This window comes from Odocoileus virginianus, chromosome 18 (genome assembly GCF_023699985.2).
Source record: "Odocoileus virginianus isolate 20LAN1187 ecotype Illinois chromosome 18, Ovbor_1.2, whole genome shotgun sequence".
In the NCBI taxonomy this organism is placed as follows: domain Eukaryota; kingdom Metazoa; phylum Chordata; class Mammalia; order Artiodactyla; family Cervidae; genus Odocoileus; species Odocoileus virginianus.
Window position 1 is genome coordinate 33986428 of NC_069691.1, and position 12775 is coordinate 33999202.

Below are 12775 nucleotides of genomic sequence, written 5' to 3' on the forward strand. Positions count from 1 at the left end.
ATGCAAAAGTAGGAATTCAAGAAACACCTGGAGTAACAGGCAAATTTGGCCTTGGAGCACGGAATGAAGCAGGGCAAAGGCTAATAGTCTTGCCAAGAGAACGCACTGGTCATAGCAAACACCCTCTTACAACAACACAAGAGAAGACTCTACACATGGACATCACCAGATGGTCCACACTGAAATCAGATTGATTATATTCTTTGCAGCCAAAGATGGAGAAGCTCTATACAGTCAACAAAAATAAGACCGGGAGCTGACTGTGGCTCAGATCATGAACTCCTTATTGCCAAGTTCAGACTAAACTGAAGAAAGTAGGGGAAACCACTAGACCATTCATATATGACCTAAATCAAATCCCTTATGACTATACAGTGGAAGTGAGAAATAGATTTAAGGGACTATATCTGATAGACAGACAGCCTGATGAACTATGGATGGAGGTTCGTGACATTGTACAGGAGACAGGGATCAAGACCATCCCAATGGAAAAGAAATGCAAAAAGGCAAAAATGGTTGTCTGAGGAGGCCTTACAAATAGCTGTGAAAAGAGAAGCAAAAAGCAAAGGAGAAAAGGAAAGATATTCCCATTTAAATGCAGAGTTCCAAAGAATAGCCAGGAGAGATAAGAAAGCCTTCCTCAGCAATCAAAGCAAAGAAATAGAGGAAAACAACAGAATGGGAAAGACTAGAGATCTCTTAAGAAAATTAGAGATACCAAGGGAACATTTCATGCAAAAATGGGCTCAATAAAGGACAGAAACCATATGGACCTAACAGAAGCAGAAGATATTAAGAAAAGGTGGCAAGAATACACAGAAAAACTGTACAAAAAAGATCTTCATGACCCAGATAATCACAATGGTGTGATCACTCACCTAGAGCCAGATATTCTAGAATGTGAAGTCAAGTGGGCCTTAGAAAGCATCACTATGAACAAAGCTAGTGGATGTGATGGAATTCCAGTTGAGCTATTTCAAATCCTGAAAGATGATGCTGTGAAAGTGCTGCACTCAATATGCCAGCAAATTTGGAAAACTCAGCAGTGGCCACAGGACTGGAAAAGGTCAGTTTTCATTCCAGTCCCTAAGAAAGGAAATGCCAAAGAATGCTCAAACTACTGCACAACTGCACTCATTTCACATGCTAGTAAAGTAATGCTCAAAATTCTCCAAGCCAGGCTTCATCAATACGTGAATGGAGAATTTCCAGATGTTCAAGCTGGTTTTAGGAAAGGCAGAAGAACTGGAGATCAAATTGCCAATATCCGCTGGATCATCAAAAAAGCAAGAGAGTTCCAGAAAAACATCTGTTTCTGCTTTATTGACTATGCCAAAGCCTTCGACTGTGTGGATCACAATAAACTGTGGAAAATTCTGAAGGAAATGGGAATAGCAGACCACCTGACCTGCCTCTTGAGAAACCTGTATGCAGGTCAGGAAGCAACAGTTAGAACTGGACATGGAATAACAGACTGGTTCCAAATAGGAGAAGGAGTGTGTCAAGACTCTATATTGTCACTCTGCTTATTTAACTTATATGCAGAGTACATCATGAGAAACACTGGGCTGGAAGAAGCACAAGCTGGAATTAAGATTGCTCAATAACCTGAGATATGCAGATGACACCACCCTTATGGCAGAAAGTGAAGAGGAACTAAAAAGCCTCTTGATGAAAGTGAAAGAGGAGAGTGAAAAAGTTGGCTTAAAGCTTAACATTCAGAAAACTAAGATCATGGCATCTGGTCCCATCACCTCATGGGAAATAGATGGGGAGACAGTGGAAATGGTGTCAGACTTTATTTTTTTGGGCTCCAAAATCACTGCAGATGGTAACTGCAGCCATGAAATTAGAAGACGCTTACTCCTTGGGAGGAAAGTTATGACCAACCTAGATAGCATATTAAAAAGCAGAGACATTACTTTGCCAACAAAGGTCCGTCTAGTCAAGGCTATTGTTTTTCCAGTGGTCATGTATGGATGTGAGAGTTGGACTGTAAAGAAAGCTGAGCACCGAAAAATTGATGCTTTTGAACTATGGTGTTGGAGAAGACTCTTGAGAGTCCGTTGGACTGCAAGGAGATCCAACCAGTCCATCCTAAAGGAGATCAGTTCTGGGTGTTCATTGAAAGGACTGATGTTGAAGCTGAAACTCCAATACTTTGGCCACCTCATGCGAAGAGTTGACTTGTTGGAAAAGACCCTGATACTGGGAGGGATTGGGGGCAGGAGGAGAAGGGGACGACAGAGGATGAGATGGCTGGATGGCATCACCGACTCGATGGGCATGAGTTTGAGTAAACTCCAGGAGTTGGTGATGGACAGAGAGGCCTGGCATGCTGCGATTCATGGGGTTGCAAAGACTCGGACACGACTGAGCGACTGAAATGAACTGAGTGTTTAGTACCAATTCTTTTGCTTAAGCCATCTCCATATCTGAATGATTTGTTTTGATTCATCTCTTAATGAGTAGATTTCGTCATAACACACATTTTTTTGAAAGAGCTCAAGGTCGCTATATATTTTGGGCTTTTTCAAGTTTGTGAATACCTTCTTGTGTCCCTTGCCTACTAGAATACCATCTTAACTAGGTATGATGTTGTCACCCATTTTCTTTCGCAACAGTGTGTAAAGATTCTTTCCCCCATATCCTTGCGTGTGTGCTCAGTCGCTTCAATTGTGTTTGACTCTCTGTGACCCTGTGGTCTGTAGCCCACCAGGTTCCTCTGTCCATGGGATTTTCCAGGAAGAATTCTGGAATGGGTTGCTGTGCCCTCCTCCAGGGGATCTGCCTGATGCAGGGATCAAACCTGTGTGTCTTGTGTCTCCTGCATTGGCAGGTGGGTTCTTTGCCACTAGCAGCACCTAGGTGGGGAGGGGGTGGGGAAACACTTACTTGTTGTCTTTCTGACAGTAGCCATTATGACAGATGTGAAGGAGTATCTCATTGTGGTTTTAATTTGCATTTCCCTGATGATTAAAGATGATTTCATCCACTGTTAAAGATGATTAGTGACGTTGAGCATCTTTTCATGTGTCTGTTGGCCATCTTCATGTCTTCTTTGTAATTTAAAAAAAAATTGTAGTAAAATATACATAAGAAAATTTACCATTTTATCCATTTTTGAGTGTGAAGTTTTGTGACATTAAGTCCATTCACGTTGTTGTACTACCATAACCACCATCCAATGCCAGAACTGTTTTTACCTTGCAGAACTAAAACTCTCCACCCTTTAAACAATAGCTCCTCATTCCCTGTTTCACCCACTCCACCCTTTGCAACCACCATTCTACTTGATCTCCAGGAATTTGACCACTCCAGGTATCTCATACAAGTGAAATCATACAACATTTGTCCTTTTGTGACTGGCTTATTTCACTTAGCATAATGTTTTCAAGGTTCATCCATATTGTAGCATGTGTCAGAATTACCTTCCTTTTTCAAGGCTGAGTAGTGTTCATTTGTATGGATATACCACTTTTTGTTTATCCACTTATTTGTTGATGGACACTTATGTCCACCTTCTGGCTATCGTGAATAATGCTGCTATGAACACAGGTATACAAATATCTGTTCAAGTCCCTACTTTCAATTATTTTGGGTATACACTCAGAATTATATGATAATTACCATATGGATCATATGATAATTCTTTTTTTCTTAAGTTTTTGAGAAGCAGTCATACATTTTCCATACCCCTTGCCCAGTTTCACATTTCCACCATCAATTCACAAAGATTCCAATTTCTCCATGTCTTCACCAACACTTGGCTTTTAGCTTTGTTTTGCTTGTTTGTTTTATAATAGCTATCCTTATGTGTAGAAGGATCGTTCCTTGATCTATTCTCTACATACACCGTCTCTTCTCTATTTCCTATAATCTTTGTATTATTCTCATCTATAGTCTTTGTGATTAATTCAGGTCTTTCAAATTAATGAATTCAGCTATATTGATTCTTTTCTTTGCTATTACATACTTGTTAGATATATTATGCACTTATATTGATAATTTGCCAGTTTCTTTAGCTTTTGCATTTTCAATGCATTCTGTCATTTTCTGATCTTCCTTTATTGAATGCAGATATTTTTAAAATGTTATATCTCAAAACATTTTCCAGGAGTGTCATTATGTTCTTTGAGATATATATTCTTTGAGACCAGGTTCATCACATCTTTTGCCTGCTCTTTTCCTTGGTTTTCTTTCCTTGTAGCATGTTGGTATAGTTGCCATGCCACTTCTCTTCTTTATGTTTAATGTATAAGACAGGAGGCGTCTCTAACCAGTCTTCTCTTTGCTCTGAGAGATATGAGTACATGCTTCTTGCCATGCTTCCTCCTTTACCTCAGCCTACCTTTTTTCTCTCAGCTTCAGTCTGAGGGATAAACATAGATTTCTGTCCATTTATCTGTAGCCTGAAGGCATTGTGGCGGGGATGGAGGGAGACATTGTGGGGGGGTGGGGGGTGGGTCCTGGATGCAGTCTTTAGCAAAGGACCTTATTTCTGTCTGCTTTAAGTTCCATTAAATGTCATGTAATATGGCCCATTTCTTTAGGAATACACCCCACTTCCATTGCTTTGGGTTGTTTCTCCCAATCAGCATCTTTTCCCTTTGACTTGGATCCCTCAGGCTTATAGGAGTTTCTACCCTGTAATACTTTCCCCTGGGCTGCCTACTGTCTCCCATAACCTGCCTCCATTCAAATTGGGAAGTCTTTTGTCAATTCTTCTTTCTGTAGTATTGAGTTGGCCAAAAATTCATTTGGGGTTTCCCATAAAATATTACAGGAAAACCTGAAGGTGTTTTGAGGCAACCCAATATAATTTTTAGAAGGGTGGGGTTAGAAAGCAATCCACAAAGAAATCTTTTTTTGTCTTTCTTTGACCAACATTTTCTTAACATTCATGTCATGAAGCTTAATGTCTTTTCTTTTTGTTTTATTTAATTTTTTAATTGAAGTATAATTAACATATAACATTATATTAGTTTCAAGTGTACAACTTAATTACTTAATGTTTATATACATTGCAAAATGATCACCATAGCAAGTCTAGCTAACATCCATCCCCATAGATAGTTTAAAAACAATAAAGACTTTTAAGATCTATTCTTTTAGCAACTTTCAAATGTGTGATATGGTATATTAACTATAGTCACCATGCTGTACTTTATATCCCCATGGTTTTTTAATTTTTTTTTTTTTAGGTACCAGAAGAAGAAACAGTAGTGAGGATTTGTCTTTTCCTGAAATCCAATATTATCTTTTGAATTTCTGCTCCAGGGCTATGAAGAGCCTTACCTGCCTTATAAAAAGAAACAAAGCTTGTTGTTCTTTGGCATCAAGAGGATTTTTTTTTTTTTTAAGAACTTTTAGCAGCTCCACTGACCTTACAATTTTCACTTACAGTGAATTTCAGAGACTCTTAGAACCTTTCTACCAAGGGATCGTGAGATCCATGTCTTTTTTTATTTCACATGTTGACCTCTTGGGTTTGATGTGGATTTTGAGAGGGCTTCTTTGCCTTGCTGACATCTGAAACCCTGTTTTTTCCTTCTACTGATGGGAAGAGTTTAAGACAAGGTGAGGTCAGGAGGAAATCTAGCCTGAGGAGCTTAGTAGGTGGCTGATGATGTCACTGGCTGAGGAATGGGGCAGCTGTCCCCGGGGGGTGGGGTGGTCAGCAGGAGAGGGGCTACAGGAGGGCATTGGTAGGCTCTGCTTCCCCAGGAAGTAGGGACAAGCTAGATTCTCTGAAGCCCAAGTTCTGTTTTACTCCCCACCTGCCTGCTCCTTTCACATCTCCCTCTGCTGCTTTTGCCCTCTGTTCCTGCATGCTCCCATCCTGCTCAGTCCAGGCCCAACTCCAGGAGAAGTTTTGACATAGCAGTGTACACTGAAGAAATAGGATATATCTCTTTGGAACATCTTGGCATCATCATATTCATATGTTATTAGATATTCATTTTTATCAATTATTTTAAGCACTTGTCAAACCTTGTCTTTGTCTCTGAAATGATTCATTATGTTTGGATCTGTATGTCTTTGTTCGGTCTTTAAGTCATATCCAACTCTTTGCAACCCCATGACTACAGCATGCCAGGCTTCCCTGTCCTTCACTATCTGAGTTTGCTCAGACTCATGTCCATTGAGTCAGTGATGCCATCCAACCATCTCATCCTCTGTCATCCCTTTGTCCTCCTGCCTTCAGTCTTTCCCAGCATCAGGGTCTTTTCCAGTGAGTCAGGTCTTTGAATTAGGTGGCCAAAGTACTGGAGCTTCAGCTTCAGCATCAGTCCTTCCAGTGAATATTCAAGGTTGATTTCCTTTAGGATTGACTGGTTTGATCTCCTTGCAGTTCAAGGGACTCTCAAGAATCTTCTCCAGCACCACCATTTGAAAGCATCAATTCTTCAGCACTCAGCCTTCTTTATGGTCCAACTCTCAAGAAAATAACAAAATGCTTTTGATTCACAGAAGAGCCCATTCACTTACAATTAAAATCTCACTAATACCAAAGAGCATCAGAGTGTTCACACTGATTCAGAAAGAAATGTTTTAATAACTTTTCTGATCTGTAAGAAAAATTATACTCTGCCTGAGTGATCTGCCATGTCTGAATTATCTTTGACTTTGGGGGTCATAAATTACTAAATTTTGAATGTGCTGGAAAAGATTCAGAGTCCTCAGAATTCAGATAGAGCCCTGGGAAAGAGGACAATCTCTGGTCCCACATGGCTTGCTCTGCTGGCTCTGGCTGGGGCTTGCAAGGTGGGTGCCCATCAGATCTGGCCCTCTGGGACTGCCTCTCAGAGTTCCCTTCATCACTTCATGGGACTGCAGTTGGAGCCTTTCCCCTGGATGACCTGGGTGACTGAACAGGCAATATTGTGTTTGTTTTCCTCTGAAAAGATTGATTCTGCCAAGAACTTGAATTTCAATAGCATTCTTGACTCTTTGTGATAGGGGCCTAGAAGTCCCTGATTGGTGCTTGGGACCAGCAAGAAGAAGGGCCTTGTGCACCTAGCCACTCACCTGTCCTCTTAGAATTCAGCTGCTTTCTTAGAATTCTTCCAGGCACATCTAGTGGCCTAATTAGGTTTTCATGGACTACCCAGTCACGCATTTAGTATCTGAGACTCCTTTCTTTTAAAAGACAGTTCTGTGTCTTGCCAAATACTGTCAACAAGATTATGAGTCTGAGTTAATGATTCCTGAAAAAAGTTCCATATTCTCTCAGTACATACCACCAATAAGGAGCTCATCCCACCATGGGTGATATTTCTAAGCAGATATATTTTATTTGAGAGGATGGAGATAGAATAAGGTCAAGATCTGAAGTCTAGACCCATTCTCCCTATGATTCAAATGACTTTATTATTTCAGTGAAATATCCCAATAAGTAGGGTTGTGTGATGATTAATTTAAAATAACTTATACAGAGCACATAACAGTTCCTGACACATAATGAGAGTTCAATAATAAAAATAAGCAATGGTTCTTGGAAAGCCAGTGTAAAAGATACATGTGTCTGTAAACCCACATATGTTTGAACAAGTTAGCTGACATGAAATGTGTGAAACATTTCCTCAGCCTACCATGCAGGCTTGTATTTTTTAACAATTCATAGGAAATAAATATAATAGTATATATGGAATAAAATATTATATATGGAATAAAATACATTAACATATAGGATAAAATACATCATATATTAATATGTATAAATGAAAACAAGCTGCTTTTCCTAATCAGTTTAAATATTATAGCTGGTTTGTGGAGCTCTGTTTATGTACCAGGTATTACACAAAGCACTTTGCAAAAGTGAGCTCATTTAACGTTACATCAACAGTGGGTGCTACTGTTATTACTGCTTAATAGGTGAAGCAACAGGCATGTGTGTGTGTGTGTGTGTGTGTGTGTGTGTGTGTGTGTTGCTCTAAGTATCTTGCCTGTGCTCACAGATATACTAATTGAACAAGGCTGGATTTGAACCCAAGTGTGTCAGAGTCCTGAAGACAGGGTCCTGCATCTCCAAGCCCTACTCTCTCTCACTAGCTATTTATTTGCTGAGCTAGTCTCTAGACTGCCACTTACAACCTCTACACTTCTCCAAGGAGATTTGATGTTGACTTTAAGTGTTTGTTTGTTTTTTCTTTAATGAACATTTGAAAGAACATTTTTTATTGAATGCTTACTATGTGCCAGATATTTTAATCACTTTACAGTAGATTTTCTTAATTATTCCTGTGGTCTTCCCTGGATCCCACCTATAGCTCCAGCTTACTTCTTCAGCTTCCTTTTTTTTTTTTTTTAATCTTATTTAGTTTTTTAAAGTCTTATTTGTGCCTCTTAACAACTCTGCAAGGTAACAACTGATATTCTCCTTTTGCAGAAGCTCCAGGAGCTGAAATCATGCAACTCTTCACTAGCAGGCCAGAACTGATCAAGAATCTAAAGTCCTTCATCTTTCTACTTCACCACACCCACACCCAGACAACCATCACCCACCACTCAGAAACCTTTCCCCTGTGCAGCAAGCTGGTCAGCTCCCAGGTGGAGGCCTCCCTAGCATCCTGGTCATGGATGTGCTGAAGTTGATAGAAGGGGAAAAGGACCAACCAATGAGTCAGTGGCTTGGCTCTGATGGGAAGCCTCCCTTTGACCTGCTGCTCCAGCCCAGCCCTATGGAGATGATGAGGCCCGACAGCCTCACAGCTGGAGGTGTGGTTGGCCTGCAGGGATCTGATTGATGATGTTTGTCACAGTTCTAACTCTGGGTGTTATTATTTTAGCACTTAATCTATTTCTCTTTAGATGGCGGGTGGTGAAGATTTTCATCATTGTCTTTTGGTTAACCTCAAAGCAGGAGGAAGTTAACAAGCACCAAACATGTTTGGAAGGATTTCAACCCCAATTAAGTGCATACTGTAGCATGATTTGATTTGTGGGAGAGGCATAATAAGGAATTCAGAGTAAATCATATCTAACATGACACCAGGAACTAAATTTAGATGCTTTACATCATGGAATGTGTGGTTGCCCACCAAGGAACACAGCTATCTCTGCAAATTCCTGTAGGCTGCTTGTGCTGGCTGACTCTCCAGATGTTCATTGACATCCCATAAGTTTTTTTCCTGTTGAACCATGGAAGTAGGCATCACCATTTGGGTCTCCTTTCCCCATATTTGTTGAGAGAGTCATAAGAAGATCTGCTGTCAATTCCTTGATAGAGAAGCGCTCCCTCAGTACAAAATAAGGCCCGCATTGCAGCACACCCTCATTTCCGCCTGGACTTGGAAAGTCCACATAGACCTGGACTCGGGGCACCTAAGACTCACAGGTTAGAGAGGTGTGTGACCATTCTAGTTGTTCTGTTTACAGACCCAGTGGTTTCTTGATTTTCTGACTCTCCTACAGTGAGCTTTTTCCTTACCATTGACCAAAGGGAAATGGCAGACTCCGCACATTTGGAAGAGCTCATTTCCTTTCCATCTATTTAGTTCCACTGAACAAGGCAGTGTTTTTGGAGAGGTCACGGCTCTGTCAGCACTCTTGGTAGAACTCTTACCTTCTCATCATTCATTTCCTCTCATTTGTTGGTTTATATTGCAGCCAATTTTCAAGGTGCTTCTCACTCCTCTCTGTCTTCTTACTGAGGATGAGACATGGTTTTCTAAAATTTCCTACTAGTTACTATAAAAAATCATTTTCAAATTTTGCTTCATCCTATAAGTCTTCAGAGTCAGTGTCCTTTTACTTGTTTATTTTTTTGTCTAACATTTTAAATAGGCCTGATGTTAAGTTTTCACTTTTCTTATTTTTAAAGAATGGAAGATACAGTAGTTTTCATAGATAGAGTCTGTGGTTTGTCTTCGATCTCATTCTTCATGTGAGCAGCTGAAGAACATGTTCACGATCACAGCTTCTAGACTCTCCTCATACCCTAGGCTGAGAAGTCTCAAGGGCTCCTGTTAGACTGACATTTTATTTCACTCCACTCCCACCTCCTGACACTGACCCTGATGGAAATCCTAAAAGGCTGTCACTTCTGTGTGTGCCCTTCCTGGGACTGCTTCTGGAAAGCAGTGCTGCCTGTTGTGATTTAGAGAATTGTACTTTGTATGCATTTGCTGGGAATTCCTATATCTGGCTAAATATAAGAGAGAAAGTGCTGGGCCAGGATGAGAGACAGATGAGGATGGCACAAGTCTCCAGGGAACATACCACATAGAAGGCCCCTGGTATCCGGTTAGTAGTCTCTGGCCTGTCTGAGCCAGGGATCAGATGCTGGGAGGGTGGGGACTACTTCCCTCCTCCCCTCTGTTTTCAGCGCGGCAGAGGGAAGTTTGCTCTATTTCTGTGGCACCAGGCATCGTGGTTTGTGGTTTTAATCCCATTTTGCCAGTCTTGCAGTTAATGGAAGTTGATCCTAGATTCTGAAAATAGGTTATTTAGTTCCAGTTTTGCTGGTGGCATGAGTTTGCATTTTTTTCTGTGTCTTTATAGGTATTTTGTTGAACTGATTAGAGAGGTTGAATAAGGGCCTCTAAGCCAGATGGCATTTTAAACCCAACTTTCTCCCAATCTCCATTTCTTAAAAGTCAAAAAGCCCTTTAGTCCAAAATATGGCTGTGTTGATATCCTTGTAGATAACGCATCACTTAGCTGACAGGAAAGAAAGGTCTATTCAGCTGCGATGAGCTCGCTAAGGCAGGGAGGCTTCTAATTGAGGACCAGGTTTCCTGTAACACAGTTTCTTATTGTCTGGGGAGGCTGCATTGACAGACAGACTACGTTGATGAAACCATCTCATCTCTCAGCCCATTCACCTTATGTAGAGAGATCCTATAAATTCTAACGATCCAATAGCAGAGCTTAGAAACACCCGAATGTAAAAGCTACACAACCCTGAGAGCAGATTGTGAGCTTGTGTCCTCCCGGCTCAGGGGTCCATTACTGAGGGCTGCGGGCCACTTTTCCTGACTCCCCTGAGGACCGGCCCTGCAGCTCACTTCAAGACGTGTGCCCAGCCTCTTTGACTCCACTTCCCACGGCGGGCTGGGAAAAGGAGTGCCTGCCTCCAGTCACGGGGATGTTGACAGAGCCGAGTCTCTGCTGCATGGGAACGGAGTGCCGACAAATGTTTGGCTCTGGAGCAAGGCTCAGGCTCCAACATTTGAGCTGCTAAAGCCCGGCACAGTTGTGCAGCCAAAACTGCAGAGGCCAGCTAGCTCCCTTTACAAAACCTGAAGTGAACAAGCACCAGTCTAGACTCGTCTGATGCAAAGCCCTACACACTGGTGATGTCTTCTCAGGGTGTCAGGATGCATTCAGTGGGTGGAACAAAAAGACACATGTGAGAGGATTTCTTCCCACTGTCCTCCTTCACTAGCACTCAAGGGCTCTGAGCCAGGTCATCTGTAGTTTTAGTAGAATAGCTGAGAGGCAGGATCAAAGAAGAAGTATAAAATGTTTTGGTTTTTTTTTTTTTTCGGTTCACATACTTTGTTGTTGTTGTTGAAGTATAGTTGATTTACAGTGTTTTGTTAGATTCTGGTGTTCGGCAAAGTGATTCAATTCCATATACACACACAGATATATATTCTTCATCAGATTCTTTTCTATTATAGGTTTTTATGTGCTGTGTTGTGCTGAGTCACTCAGTTGTGTCCGACTCTTTGCGACGCTATGGACTGTAACCCACCAGGCACCTCTGTCCATGAAGATTTTCTAGCAAGAATACTGGAGTGCGTTGCCATGCCCTCCTCCAGTACATCTTCCCAACTCAGGGATCGAACCCAGGTCTTCCGCATTGCAGGCAGATTCTTTACTGTCTGAGCCACCAAGGAAGCCCATGCATTATTATAAGATATTAAATATAATTCCCTTTGCTGTACAACATGATCTTGTTATTATTTTATATAGAGTAATGTGTATCTGTTTGGATTTTTATGTCTGTGAGTTGGTGTCTGTTCTATAAATGAGTTCATTTGTATAGTTTAGATCCCAGAATAAGTGATATCATATGATATTTGTCTTTCTCTGTCTGACTTACTTCATTTAGTATGCTAATTTCTAGGCCCTTCCATGTTGCTGCAAGTGATATTATTTCATTTTTTTCTATTGCTGAATAGTATTCCATTGTGTAAATATTCCCATTCTTCTTTATCCATTCATCTGTTGATGGACAATTAGGTTGCTTCCATGTCTTGGCTATTATTAATAGTGCTGCTATGAACATTGCGGTGCATATGTCTTTTCAAATGAAAGTTTTCTCCAGATATATGTCCAGAAGTAGGATTGCTAGATCAAAGGGTAGCTCTATTTTAAGTGTTTTAAGGAACCTCCATACTGTTCTCCATAGTGGCTGTACCAGTTCACATTCCCGCAAATAGTGTAGAAGGGTTCCTTTTTCCCACACCCTCTAAAGCATTTATTATTTGTAGAGTTTTTGATGACAGTCATCCTGACTGGTGTGAGGTATACCCTGGTATAGTTTTAATTTGCATTTCTCTAATAATTAGCAATGTTGAGCATTCACGTACCTATTGGCCATCTGTGTCTCCTTTGGAGAAGTGTCAATTTAGGGTTTTTGCCCATTTTTTATTGGGTTGTTTGTTTTTTTGATATTGAGCTGTATGAGCTGTTTATATATTTTGGAAATTAAGCCCTGTCAGTGTCATAGTTTGCAAATATTTTCTCTCATTCCATAGGTTGTCCTTTCCTTTTGTTTATAGTTTCCTTTGCTCTTTGAAAGCTTGTAAGTTTTGTTAGA